Source organism: Cucumis melo, chromosome 1 (genome assembly GCF_025177605.1).
Source record: "Cucumis melo cultivar AY chromosome 1, USDA_Cmelo_AY_1.0, whole genome shotgun sequence".
In the NCBI taxonomy this organism is placed as follows: domain Eukaryota; kingdom Viridiplantae; phylum Streptophyta; class Magnoliopsida; order Cucurbitales; family Cucurbitaceae; genus Cucumis; species Cucumis melo.
This window is the reverse complement of record NC_066857.1, coordinates 26,086,324-26,098,807: the sequence shown is the minus strand read 5'-3', so window position 1 is coordinate 26,098,807 and position 12,484 is coordinate 26,086,324. Positions and strand designations below refer to the sequence as shown.

The following is a 12,484-nucleotide window of genomic DNA, read 5'->3' as shown; positions in this document are numbered from 1 at the left end:
GTCTAGGGGTTATTAATGGTGTGCGAATTGGAAATGCGTATAGCAACTGCGGGTGTAGTTGTTTAAACCTATACTATCTGACTGGCAAAGCCTATGGTGGAACTGTAATATGAATGTTGTTGGGGTATGACTGCTGTAGACGGTTTAGTATGGACTGAGGGGTAACGGTTAGCTTCATCTATGGGGTAGTGTGCCTTACGGATATGTGCATCCTTCGGGAGCACTAGACTGATATGTGCATCCTTCGGGAGCATTAGATTGATATGTGCATCCTTCGGGAGCACTAGACTGATATGTGCATCCTTCGGGAGCACTAGACTGATATGTGCGTTCTACGGAACCACTAGACTGTTATGTAGGGTACCCCTGAATAGGAAGTTAACTGTTGTTCCCTAATGGGCCCAGTAGTGGGTCCCTTATTGGGTATGTTTATACTCACCCCTTTTCTCTTCTTAAACTTTTCAGGTAAGGGCACAGCGAGGGGCAGACCGACGAGAGGTAGGAAGGACGCGTGAAGGCCATATGGACGCGTCTGGTTTTCTTATTGCTTCCGCTATGTATTTTGTTAGAATATTTGGTTTATGATTTTGAACTGATGACTTGAGCTTTTATTTGAAACTTTTGTGACTGTGATTTAAAATAGGGCCCGAAACTGTTTTTTTTTTTGTAATGTATTTAATGAATCGTAACCGGTCCGTTTTGAATTTTGTGTTTTGGGGTCGAGTCTTAGCACTGAGTAGTGACCTTAGCTTAGTCCGGAAAGTTGGATCGTTATAGATATAATATGAAATTTTACTATATTTTGTAAATAATTTTAATAATTTTTTTCCCATTTCCTATTTTCCTATTAGAGCTGGGGCTAAACAACTAGCACAAGTACTTCCCATCTCTTTATAACCCACCAAACATCTTTTTCTTTCTTCACAACTCTTCTCATTTCCAAACTATGGAAAACACTAAACTTTCACTAGCACTCTTAGCTACTTTACTCCTCACAAATGCTATTATTGTTAGAGCTAATTCTAATGACAATAGTGTCATAGAAACCTCATGTGCCATTACTCTTTATCCTCAGCTCTGTCATTCAACAATATCTTCCATCGTTGGAACATCTAATTTGTTGAGTTTGAAAGATATTTTTGAAGTTTCATTGATTGTTGCTATGGATGCAGCTAAGCATAACAATAGAAAAAAAAACTTATGATGTCCATTAACGACGATGTTAGTAAACGAGACAAGATTGGTCTTCATGATTGTGTTGAAACAACCGACAGGACGATTTATGAGCTTGGCAAAGCTATAGAGGTCTTTCGTGAGTATCCGAACAAGGGATCTCTTACTTCGTACGCCAATGACCTCAAAACCTTTCTCAGTTCTGCCATTACTAATCAGGTTTGCAAATTCATCTACCATCTTGATTATCTTGCTCATTTTGAAGTTAATAATATATATTGTGTACCTTTTTATTTTTGGTTCAGGTGACTTGTTTGGATGGATTATCACATGACAAAACAGAGAAAAGAGTTTTGAGACTTATTGAGAACACACATATTCATTTGACAAATTTGTGTAGTAATGCATTGGCTTTGGTTAAAAAATTGACAGAACAAGACGAAAAAAGCTTGGTGGTCCATGATTTCCCTTATAAGATAGCATCCGTACCCTCCCATAGATGACCCCAAAATTATACTCATTTCCAGCCAGGTATAATAGTATTTTCAACTTTATTTTTAAACCCTTTTTATTTTGCTTTTATAAATATTTGTACTCCTACTCGTGCATTTTCAAGCCTTTTAACTCAGAATATCCTGGTGCAGAACTACTGATTGCAATCACCTTTTAGTTATGTTGTATGGGTTCACAACTATAATTTGTTAACTTAATTACTTACCACGATGATGAGTTGTTTCATATAATTAATTTATTTTGTTTTCATAAATCTACTGAATCATTTCTTTCTAGTATCTTGTTAAAAAACATTACCTCTAAAATAAATGTTTAATAAGTGTTTGAACTATCCATTAATTTTGTTTTTGTGTATGGTTACTCAACTTTCAACTTTAATATAATAATTGTGACAAATTCAAAATTTCCAAAAATTAATTGTTCTTCTTTGATATAATTTTAATTTTATATATATCGGAACTCTAAAGTATATTAATGATATATCAAATAAACTTTTTATAGTATACACTTTTCTATTATTTGAAATTATAATAAATATTGTCTCTTTCTTAATTTAATCAAGGAGGATTGAAAAATTTACCTTTCTGTGTTTTGCAAGTTCTGTTTTGAAAAATAGTTATGTTTAAATCTTAGGTTTTCAAAAATACTTTCTTACTCTCGAGTTTTTAAAGAATAGTTGTGTTTTGATCGATCTTTTTTATCTAAGTTATTAAGAGCAGGTGCGTTTGGTTCTATGTTATAAAAATATATATCTTTTAATCCCTACATATTTTATTAAAGGAATATGTTCATACAAGATCACTAAAGTACTTTTTATTTTAAATAGAGTTATTTTGATATATAAAGTAAAATATACTTTAAAAAATATTAAAAATATAACAAAATTTTAAAAATATTATAAATAATAAAATTATTTAAAATATTTAAAAAATATAGAAAATTTTCAAATACCATCGAAGATAGATGTATCTATCCATATTTATTAATGTACTTAACAAAAATCTATTTGTCCTACCATTGATAAAATTTGAAGCTTTTTTACTATATCTTATAATTATTTTAATTTATTATGCAGTATTTACAAATACCCTTTTAATGATCTAAAAACTCAAGACTAAAGAAATAATCTTGCCAAAATTATAATAAAATACAAATTTTCTAGATTGAAATATGAAAGGGAAATTTTTTAGTAATAATTAATGTAAATAACTGGAGGACTACAAAATTAATTTTGCAAAAAATGATATTAGCATTCTATTTTTGTAGAAATATGAAAGCGAAAATTTGTAGTAATAACTAATGTATTTTGGTTCCTATCTTGGGTCTAAATAGGGTTTGTAGTGAACAATTGCAACAGGTTTCTAGATCCAATCATAGACCATAGATAATTTCTTCGGTGTAGTTTAGTTTTGATTTTGATACTTCATAAGTGAACGATTCTGTTATAGTTTTTTTTCAATATATAGGGTTCAACCCTCTGATCTCAAAGGAGCAAGTGAGTATATTGAGCTATTACTATTGATATTATTATGAACAATATCAAGCAAAGAAATTTTGGATAATTAACAGGAGGAAGATGAGAATAGAAGAAGGGAGGATTTAGAAGATGGAATATGTGATTTTATTTAGATGAATATTGTTTTTGTGTATTTACATCAAGAAAAAGAGGGTATAAATACAAGGTTGAATGGAATGAAAAAGGCAACAAATAATACAAGATAATACAAAATAAAATAAGATAATATCTTCAATTTTCTTAAGGACAAAATATACATTAATACCCTCCCTCAAACTCAAGGTGGTAGAGTAGCTGTCAGCTTGAGTTTGATACGTATCTGATTGAAGCGAGTAGATGGTAAGGCTTTGGTGAAGATATCGGCTGGTTGCTCAGTGGTGGAGACAAGTTGTAGAAGAAGTGTGTGGCTCAAGAGATGATGACGGATGAAGTGACAATCATTTTCGATGTGCTTTGTACGCTCATGGAAAACATCATTGTGGGCAATTTGGATGGCACTACGATTGTCACAATGAAGGAGAGTGGGACCCTGCTGAGGAACACCCATATCAGCAAGAAGCCAACGAAGCCATAAAAGTTCGACGGTAGCATCAGCAAGAGCACGATATTTTGATTCAGTACTAGAACGAGAGACAACACTTTGTTTCTTACTACGCTAAGAAATGAGAGAATCGCCTAAGTAGAAGCAGTAACCGGTTGTAGAACGCCGATCAGTGGGATCCTCAGCCCAATCTGCATCGGAATAGCCAGATAATACAAGAGATGATTGAGAAGAAAACTGAAGTCCATGTCCAAAGGTTCCCTTGACATAGCGAAGGATACGAAGTACGGCAGTAAAGTGGATGGTTCGAGGAGTAGCCATAAATTGGCTAACAATGTGAACAGCATATGCAATGTCTGGGTGAGTCACTGTTAGATAGATGAGACTGCCAACGAGTTGCCGATACAGACTGACATCTTCAAGAGGAACACCATCATAAGGGGTTAAATGAACGTTGGGATCTAACGGCGTTGAAGCTGTGTTAGAGTTAGTAATTCCTGAGCGGGCTAAAAGATCAGAGGCATATTTAGCTTGGGACAATAGATACCCGTCCGAGCGCCGAGAGATTTCAAGACCAAGAAAGTAGTTGAGAGACCCAAGGTCTTTCATTTCAAAATGTTGACCAAGGTAGTGTTGGAGATCGGATATGGCCTGTGGATCATTACTAGTGATAATCATGTCATCAACATAGAGAAGAAGAAGAACAATACCCTGGGGTGTATGACGAGTAAAGAGTGCAGTATCATGAGGACTGGAAGTAAACCCAAGTTGAGTGATGGTAGAGCTAAACGTGGCAAACCAAGCTCGTGGAGCCTGTTTGAGACCATATAGTGCGCGATGCAAGAGGCACACCTTGTGAGGAGGAGAAGAAGTACCAGGAGGTGGCTTCATATACACTTCTTCAGAAAGAGTCCCATTAAGGAAAGAATTTTTGACATCCATTTGAAGAAGAGGTCACTGCTTGGCAGCAGCAACAGCTAGTAAACTACGTACAGACGTCATCCGAGCCACAGGAGCAAATGTTTCTTCATAGTCAATACCATATTCTTGGGAATACCCTTTTGCTACAAGACGAGCCTTATAACGCTCAATAGTACCATCAGAGTGAGCCTTGATTTTGTAGATCCACTTGCAGCCAATGGGTCTTTTACCAGGAGGTAAGTCAACATAGTCCCAAGTGTGCGTTTTTTCAAGAGCCTGTAATTCGTCATTTATCGCTTTCTGCCATAAAGGGTCAGTACTAGCCTCTTGATAAGAGGTAGGTTCAATAAGAGAAACAATAGTAGAGAAACAATGATAATCTTGGAGATGAATAGGAGGTTTCCTTACCCGAGTAGAACGACGAGGAGGGATGTCTGGAGGAAGGTCAGGATTCTCATCAGAGATGGACGACTGGTCCGAGGTTGCAGAAGTAGGTGCAGATTGAGCAAGCTCATTATCAGGAGTGGACTCAGAGAGAGGAAAAATATCAATAGATGTGTCAGTGAAGAAAGATTGAGGACTAGAGAAGGAGGCATGGAAGGAGGATAAACGAGAGAACATAGTGTGCTCCCAAAAAGTGACATGGCGAGATATACGAAGTCTGTTGGAAAGGGGATCCCAACAACGAAAACCTTTATGTTCTGTGCCATAGCCAAGAAAACAGCAGAGGCGGGCACGAGGTTCAAGTTTAGTGTGTTCATGAGGATGCAGGAGAACAAAACAAGCACAACCAAAGATTTTAAGGTTGGAATAGTTAGGAGGAGTACCATATAGTCTTTCGAATGGAGAGATGTTTTGAAGGACGGAGGAAGGAAGACGATTAATAGTATAGACGGATGTAAGAGCTACTTCACTCCAAAATTTCTCAGGACATGAGGCATAAAGAAAAAGGGCACGAACTGAGTCAAGAATGTGGCGATGTTTGCGCTCAGCACGTCCATTTTGTTGGGAAGTGTGAGGGCAGGAGCGCTGAACAAGAGTGCCCTGTTGGGAGAGAAAAGATAGAAGAGTGGAGTCTTTATACTCCAAGGCATTGTCAGTGCAAAGGGTTTTGATGGGACAAGAGAATTGGGTACGAATCATATTAGAAAACTCAATATAACTGCGAGATAATTCAGAGCAGTGTTTGAGAAAGTAAATCCATGTAAATCGAGAGAAATCATCAATGAATAACACATAATAACGATAACCATGGACGGTGGAGGTAAGGGCAGGCCCCCAGATGTCATAATGGATTAAATCAAAAGGTTTATCACAAATAGAAGTGGATTTAGAAAATGACAAAGCAGGTTGCTTAGCAAGTTTGCAATTTAAACAATTAAAAGGGACAAATTTGGTAATACTATTTAAATTGTTAATGGAGATTAAATGACGCAATTTTTCTGGAGAAGCATGACCAAGACGAAGATGCCACTGATATGTATCAGAGTCAGTGACAGGGGCAGAGATGGATGGAGGAGGAACCTGAAGTGATAGAAGCTCAAACAATCTGCCCACTTTGCGACTCGTCCCAATCGTCTATCCCGTCTGTGGATCCTGAACCTGACAACCATTGGAAGAAAAAGAGACAGTTAAGCCAAGGTCGCATAATTGACCAACAGATACTAGATTAAAGGTTAAGTTTGGGACACAGTAAGTATGAGGAAGATTCAAACTAGGGGTATTGATGGTGCCCATGTGAGTGATATTCATACAATTGCCGTCAGCAGCATAAATGGGAGGTAAAGATTTAGTAGGATTAGGAGTGTTCATAAGAGAGTAATTAGATGTCATATGATTGCAACAGCCAGAGTTAAGAAGCCATCGATTACCTGGTGAGACGGCAAGTGCAGAGGAAGGTGATGAAATCAACTGATTTAGTAAACTTTGAAGATTACTTATCTAAAACTGAGGGGTGGTGGAATTATCCAGAGCAACAGTAGCAGCAGAGGAGTTACTGGGTTTAGTAAAGTTCTTTGCTCTTGTAGAATAGTTGCGAGGTCGAGGTGGTTTTATGGGACAATTATCCAGGATGTGACCTGGCTTATGGCAGTACCTGCATTCTATTTTAGGACAATTAATAAATTTATGACCAGTGAGCTTACAATTTTTACAAAATGTGCTTGATGCTCCAGGTGGTGAATAAGTGCTGGCAAGAACAGCATCAGAATGTTTAGAGAGATTGATGCCAAGACGTCTTTCTTCAAATAATATTTCTTGGATAGCGGCATCTAATGAGGGCAGGGGACTGCGGTGTAATAAGGCAACTCTAACAGATTCATATTCTGGACGTAGTCGCATAAGGACTTTAATAAGACGAAGATGATTTTTGCTGATTGTAGCTTGATCAAGTTGAGTTCATATAGGTTGAAGCACGACTAGATACTCATTAACCGATTGACCAGCTTCTTGATTAAGATTAACAAGGCTATTGTGCAACTGATAGTAATGCGCTAATCCGACGGACTTGAATCGCGTGGACAAAAAATCCCATAACTCCTTAGCGTTTTCAAAAGCATCAAATTGTGTGTGGATAGCAGGAATTGACGTGTTACTAAGCTAGGTAATAATTTGATGATTTTTGTTGTCCCATTCTTCAAGGCGTTCTATAAATTTGCTATCATCTTCCTTGTCTTGTTTGGTTGGTTTGGTAATATCTCCCGTGACAATGCGCCATAATTTTCGTCCAATTAAGAAGCTTTTCATTTGATTGGCCCATGTAATATAATTAGAGCCATCAAGAATTGTGCTAATTGGACGAGCAATTTCACTTTTCTCCATCTACTCACAAGAGAAAGAAAAACCAAGTAAGCGAAAAAAAAATTAAATAAAAATAGGGCAGTTTCCGGGTCGGGTTTCACGGAGATGGAGCGTTTTTTTTTTAGGATCTGGGTCGGCAAGATAATTCGGGTCGGGTTTCACGGAGAGGATTTTTAGGATCCAGGTCGGCAAGATGGTTTTCGGGTCGGCTTCGGATCTGATGGAAAACCGCGGGTCTGTGAAGGACGGCGTCGGATCTGATGGTTTCGGGTTGGGTCTGTGAGGAGACAGCGTCGGATCTGTGTGGAGGAGTCGATTTTTCAGGATCTGGGTCGACGAGATGGTTTCGGGTCATTTGAAGGAACGACGTCGGATCTGATGGAGACGCACGCTCGACTTTCGGGTTCGGATGGCTGGAGACAGGTTTCACGGAGATTCGAGCGACGACGGAGGTCGGAAACTGGAGTGTGAAGCTTCGACGGATGCGGTGGTCGGCTCGGGATCGATTGGGTTTCACGGAGGCCGGCTCACACGCGCAAAAAGGAAACAGGCGCGGCTTCGGGTTCGCGGAGATCTGGAAGGCACAAAGTGGCGCGGCTTGTTGACGGTGGTGGAAAACAGGCGCGACTTCGGGTTCGCAGAGATCTGGAAGGCACAGAGTGGCACGGCTTCGGATGGTTGTCGACGGTGGCGAAAGCGGCCGTCGGATGTTGCGGCGGCGGCGGTTTGAATAGTAACCTAGTTTAAAGAGGCTCTGATACCATGTGATTTTATTTAGATGAATATTGTTTTTGTGTATTTACATCAAAGAAAAGAGAGTATAAATACAAGATTGAATGAAATGAAAAAGGCAACAAATAATACAAGATAATACAAAATAAAATAAGATAATATCTTCAATTTTCTTAAGGACAAAATATACATTAATAGAATAAATTGGCCAGAATGGATGTCAATCCAAGACCAGAAGCTTTTGGAATCGTCGTCAGAAGCGGTGGTGGCAGCGGATGGAAGCGGAATTATAAAACAGTGGGGGAGGCGATGGCGGGGGCTCCAAGTATAGGAACAGCAAAAGATATATAATAAAAGTAAAGAGTGGAGAGTACTGGGAAAATGTTGATGTAGCAAGTAGTAAAAGGAATATTATGTTTTGGGGAGATGGAAGATCCAACACCAAAATCATTTCTAATTGAAGTCATGCAACTAACTGGTCAACCTTCAATTCCGCTACAGTTGGTAACACAAACTAAACCACAAAACTCTTTTTTCTTTTATTTTTCTTTGAATTTAAGCTCCATTTTCCTTTTTAATAAACTGTTTTCATCTCCAAATCATAAAATTCAAATGGACTTCAAATTTATGCTAAAATTTATTTTTTTCCATAGCTTTTAGCCCAAGTTGGTCATGGTTTAGGAAATTGTTAATTAAACCATTTTTCTCTCAAAAAATCAATTTTAATGGCCCATGATAACATTTAAAACTTTTAACTTTTTTGAAAAATGTGTTTTGAGTCCTCTAAAACCATTCTTAAACCATCTGCAAATCACTTTCAAATAAATAAATAATATCCGCTAATATAGGTAAAAAATAAGTATAGTTCAACTAACGTTGTGTTCAACTTCAAAGTTAGAATTTTGATTCTCCAACCCACACATTAATCCAAAAACTCTAGAATAACAAATCACTTTCAAACATAACAATGTTTTACTTGTTTTTAAAGTAATTTTGGAGTGGTTAGTTTTTTCTTAGCTTTCATATTCTAAAAATCAATTTCAAACAAACTTTTGATTATTATTGATCAAATAAAAAAGCTTATAAGAAAATCAAATTAAAATAAGTAAAAAGAAACAATAATATTTATTTTGAATTATTAAAACCATATTTTGATGATATCATTATCAATATGATAGAGTAAATTAAAAGAGATTTTATGTATGTTTGGATATTAACATTTTAATTATGTATTTATAAACACTAGCTTATTTAACCACTTCAAGCATTAAAGATGTGCGTTTTTAAACACTTCTAATTATTTATCAAACCATTGATCATTACATTAAAGAAAAAAAACACCCACTTTTTAATAACAATTCTGTTTGTTTCGTGGCAGCTGCTGTGGGGGATGGATTTTTAGCTCGAGACATAACCTTTCAAAACAAGCCGGAGCAGCCAACGGCCAAGCTGTAGTTCTCCGTGTTGCATCATGATCACTCAGCCTTCTACCGCTGTGGCATGCTTGGCTACCAAGACACTCTCTATGTCCACTCGAACCGTCAATTCTTCGTCAACTGCGTTGTAGCAGGCACAGTCGACTTCATCTTTGGAAATGCAGCAGCTGTATTCCAAAACTGCGATCTCACTCCTCGCAAACCAGGGCGTAGTCAAAGGAACATGGTCACAGCACAATCAAGAACCGACGTTAATCAAAACACGGGTATCGTGATCCAAAAGTGTAGGATAAAGGCGACGTCGGACTTGGAGCCGGTGATAAAAGAATTCCCAAGCTTCCTTGGTAGACCATGGGAGGAATATGCTAGGGTTGTGGTAATGCAAACGACAATGAGCAATGTAATAGACAAAGAGGGGTGGTCCACATGGAATGGCCAAAGAAAGTCACCATACTATGCCGAATATGATAACAATGGAGCTGGAGCCGATACTTCTGGTAGAGTGCCATGGTCTCTTGTTATTAATGAGGCTCAAGCTAAGACATTTACGGCTGGACCATTTATTGGTGGAACTGATTGGCTTTCATCTACTGGCTTTCCCTATCAGCTTGGTCTCTATAAATGATCTACTGCCTAATTAATTAGCTTGCAACTCTAACTTTTGGTTTGGTTGGTCAAAAGATGTATTAGAGTTCTAAGCTATAGTAAATGTGGAATGCTTTAGTCAAATAAAAATAAAGCCTAGACTTAATTAAAACCTTTTGTTTTTGCGTCATGTAAGTTTGTTCTTGCTTTACCTTTGTACGATTTTGCCTATCAGCAGTTTAGGCTCCAGCTGTACTATATTTTTGTATTCTTGCATGCTTTACCTTTGTACGATTTTGCCATTCGATGTAGAATAATCAAGGAAATAGAAAGGTAAATGTGTGATTAACAACAACAATAACAACAACAAGAAAACAATACCTAAGAATTCATCCACCACTAGAGCATCTTCGGGTCCAACTTCTTCTTCAGCAACTCTACAATATATGTTCAAGAAATGTGGCGATGCATCCTTTCTTCAACATCTTTTTAGCTTTAATGACTAAAATCAAATTTGTTGGAATAAACTACTGAACAAAAAGAAGCAATAAAAAGACATAAGACAAAGGTTGGAAGGATAATTAAAGTTGAAGAAGAAACTTCAACAACTCAAGAGGTAGAACAAGAAATAGAGAACGCTGTAGAAACTCTTCTCTATGCAATTAACTTGCACTTCGACCTAGGAAGTGACACTGATGTAGAAAATCAAAGAAAAATAATAAAAAAAATCCAAAGTGCTCCTCTATGGGAAATTTTAGATGGTATAAAGATATGTTCTTACTAAGAATTTATATCTTCAAAGACTGCAATGCTAGACACTGGAAAGAAATGTTCATTGATGGACTTTCTAGCTTTATGGCAAAACGTGTCTACAACTCTCTTAACAAAGCATACTCCAAGCAAATACCTTTGCAGAACCTTACTTATGCTCAATTAACCTAAAAAATTACAGACTGTGGTTTAGATATCTGCAACGAGATAAAAATTCAAACCAAAGTTCAAAAGCATTCAAATTTTCACAAGAAAGAAATGAAAACTTTTTGCTCTCAATATGGATTTGAGAAAGTCAAAGAACCAGGATAATCTTAAAAAAAATCGTCCAAAAAATTATAATATGAAACCCACATATTATATAAAATCTTGAAGGTTCAGCAAACCTTATATCCCTAGAGATATCACAAATATTCAAATTACAAAATAAAAAAAAAAAAAACTGGTGAAAAACAGCAAAAAGAAACTAAAAAAAGGCCAAGGCAAATCAAATAAAAAGATTTTTTGCTACAAATGCAAAAAAGAAGGACATTATGCCAACAAATGTCCCCAACCGATATTTCTGACTTTAATTTGCAGGAAATTGTAGATGAAACTGATTCAGATGTTTCAAGCCAATCCTCCTTAGATGAAGGGCCACGAGCATGCGGTTGTATCAAAGACCCATGTAAATGTGTTTTAAATGAAATAAATGTTTTAACTTCTGAACAGGATTTGTTATTTCAAACTATTAACCATGTTTCAAATCAAGAATTAAAAAGAAATATTTTAGAAACACTTAGAGGCTCTCTAACAAATGAGTCATCTTCAAAACCATTTCAAAAAAGAAAAACAATTTCTGAAAAAAGTCTTTTTGAAATTTTAAAAGCTCCAAAAGAAGAAACACCAGTTTCTATTGATGATTTAAAATTTGAAATCAATTGTTTAAAAAGAGAAATTTCTCAACATAAGTAAGAAATTTTAGAAATAAAAAAAGAAATTTCTCAAATGAAACAAAATGATAATTTAAGAGATTTAGATGTAGGGAAAGATTTTTGAAGTACTTTAAATTCTGAAATCAATTTAATTTCAAGAATAAGTTTTCAAAAATGGTATTGTCTAATTACATTAAAAATTCAAGATTTCAAAATTACTTTAAAGGTATTAATAGACTCAGGTACTGATCAAAATTGTGTTCAAGAAGGTTTAACTACTATAAAATATTTTGAAAAAAACCACAAAGATTCTTATAGGAGCAAATGGAAAAAGATTAAATATCAAATTTAAACTTTCAAAAGTACATGTTTGTAATAAATAACATTGTTTCAAAACTTCCTTTGTTTTAGTTAAAGATCTTCGCCAAGAATTAATTCTTGGAACACCTTTTATTACTCAATTATATTCTTTAACAATAGCAGAAAAAAGTTTAGTAACAAAGAAATTTGGAGAAGAATTAATTTTTGAATTTACCACTTCAATTTTACCTCATAAACTTCTAGAAATTAATGTTTTGAAAAG

The 12,484-nt window shown here is 36.0% G+C and overlaps 1 pseudogene; it reads left to right on the top strand.

Moving 5' to 3' along the window:
- The first annotated feature begins 946 nt into the window (after window positions 1-946).
- LOC103497651 (pectinesterase-like) lies at window positions 947-10,256 on the top strand (annotated as a pseudogene).
- Window positions 10,257-12,484: the final 2,228 nt, after the last annotated feature.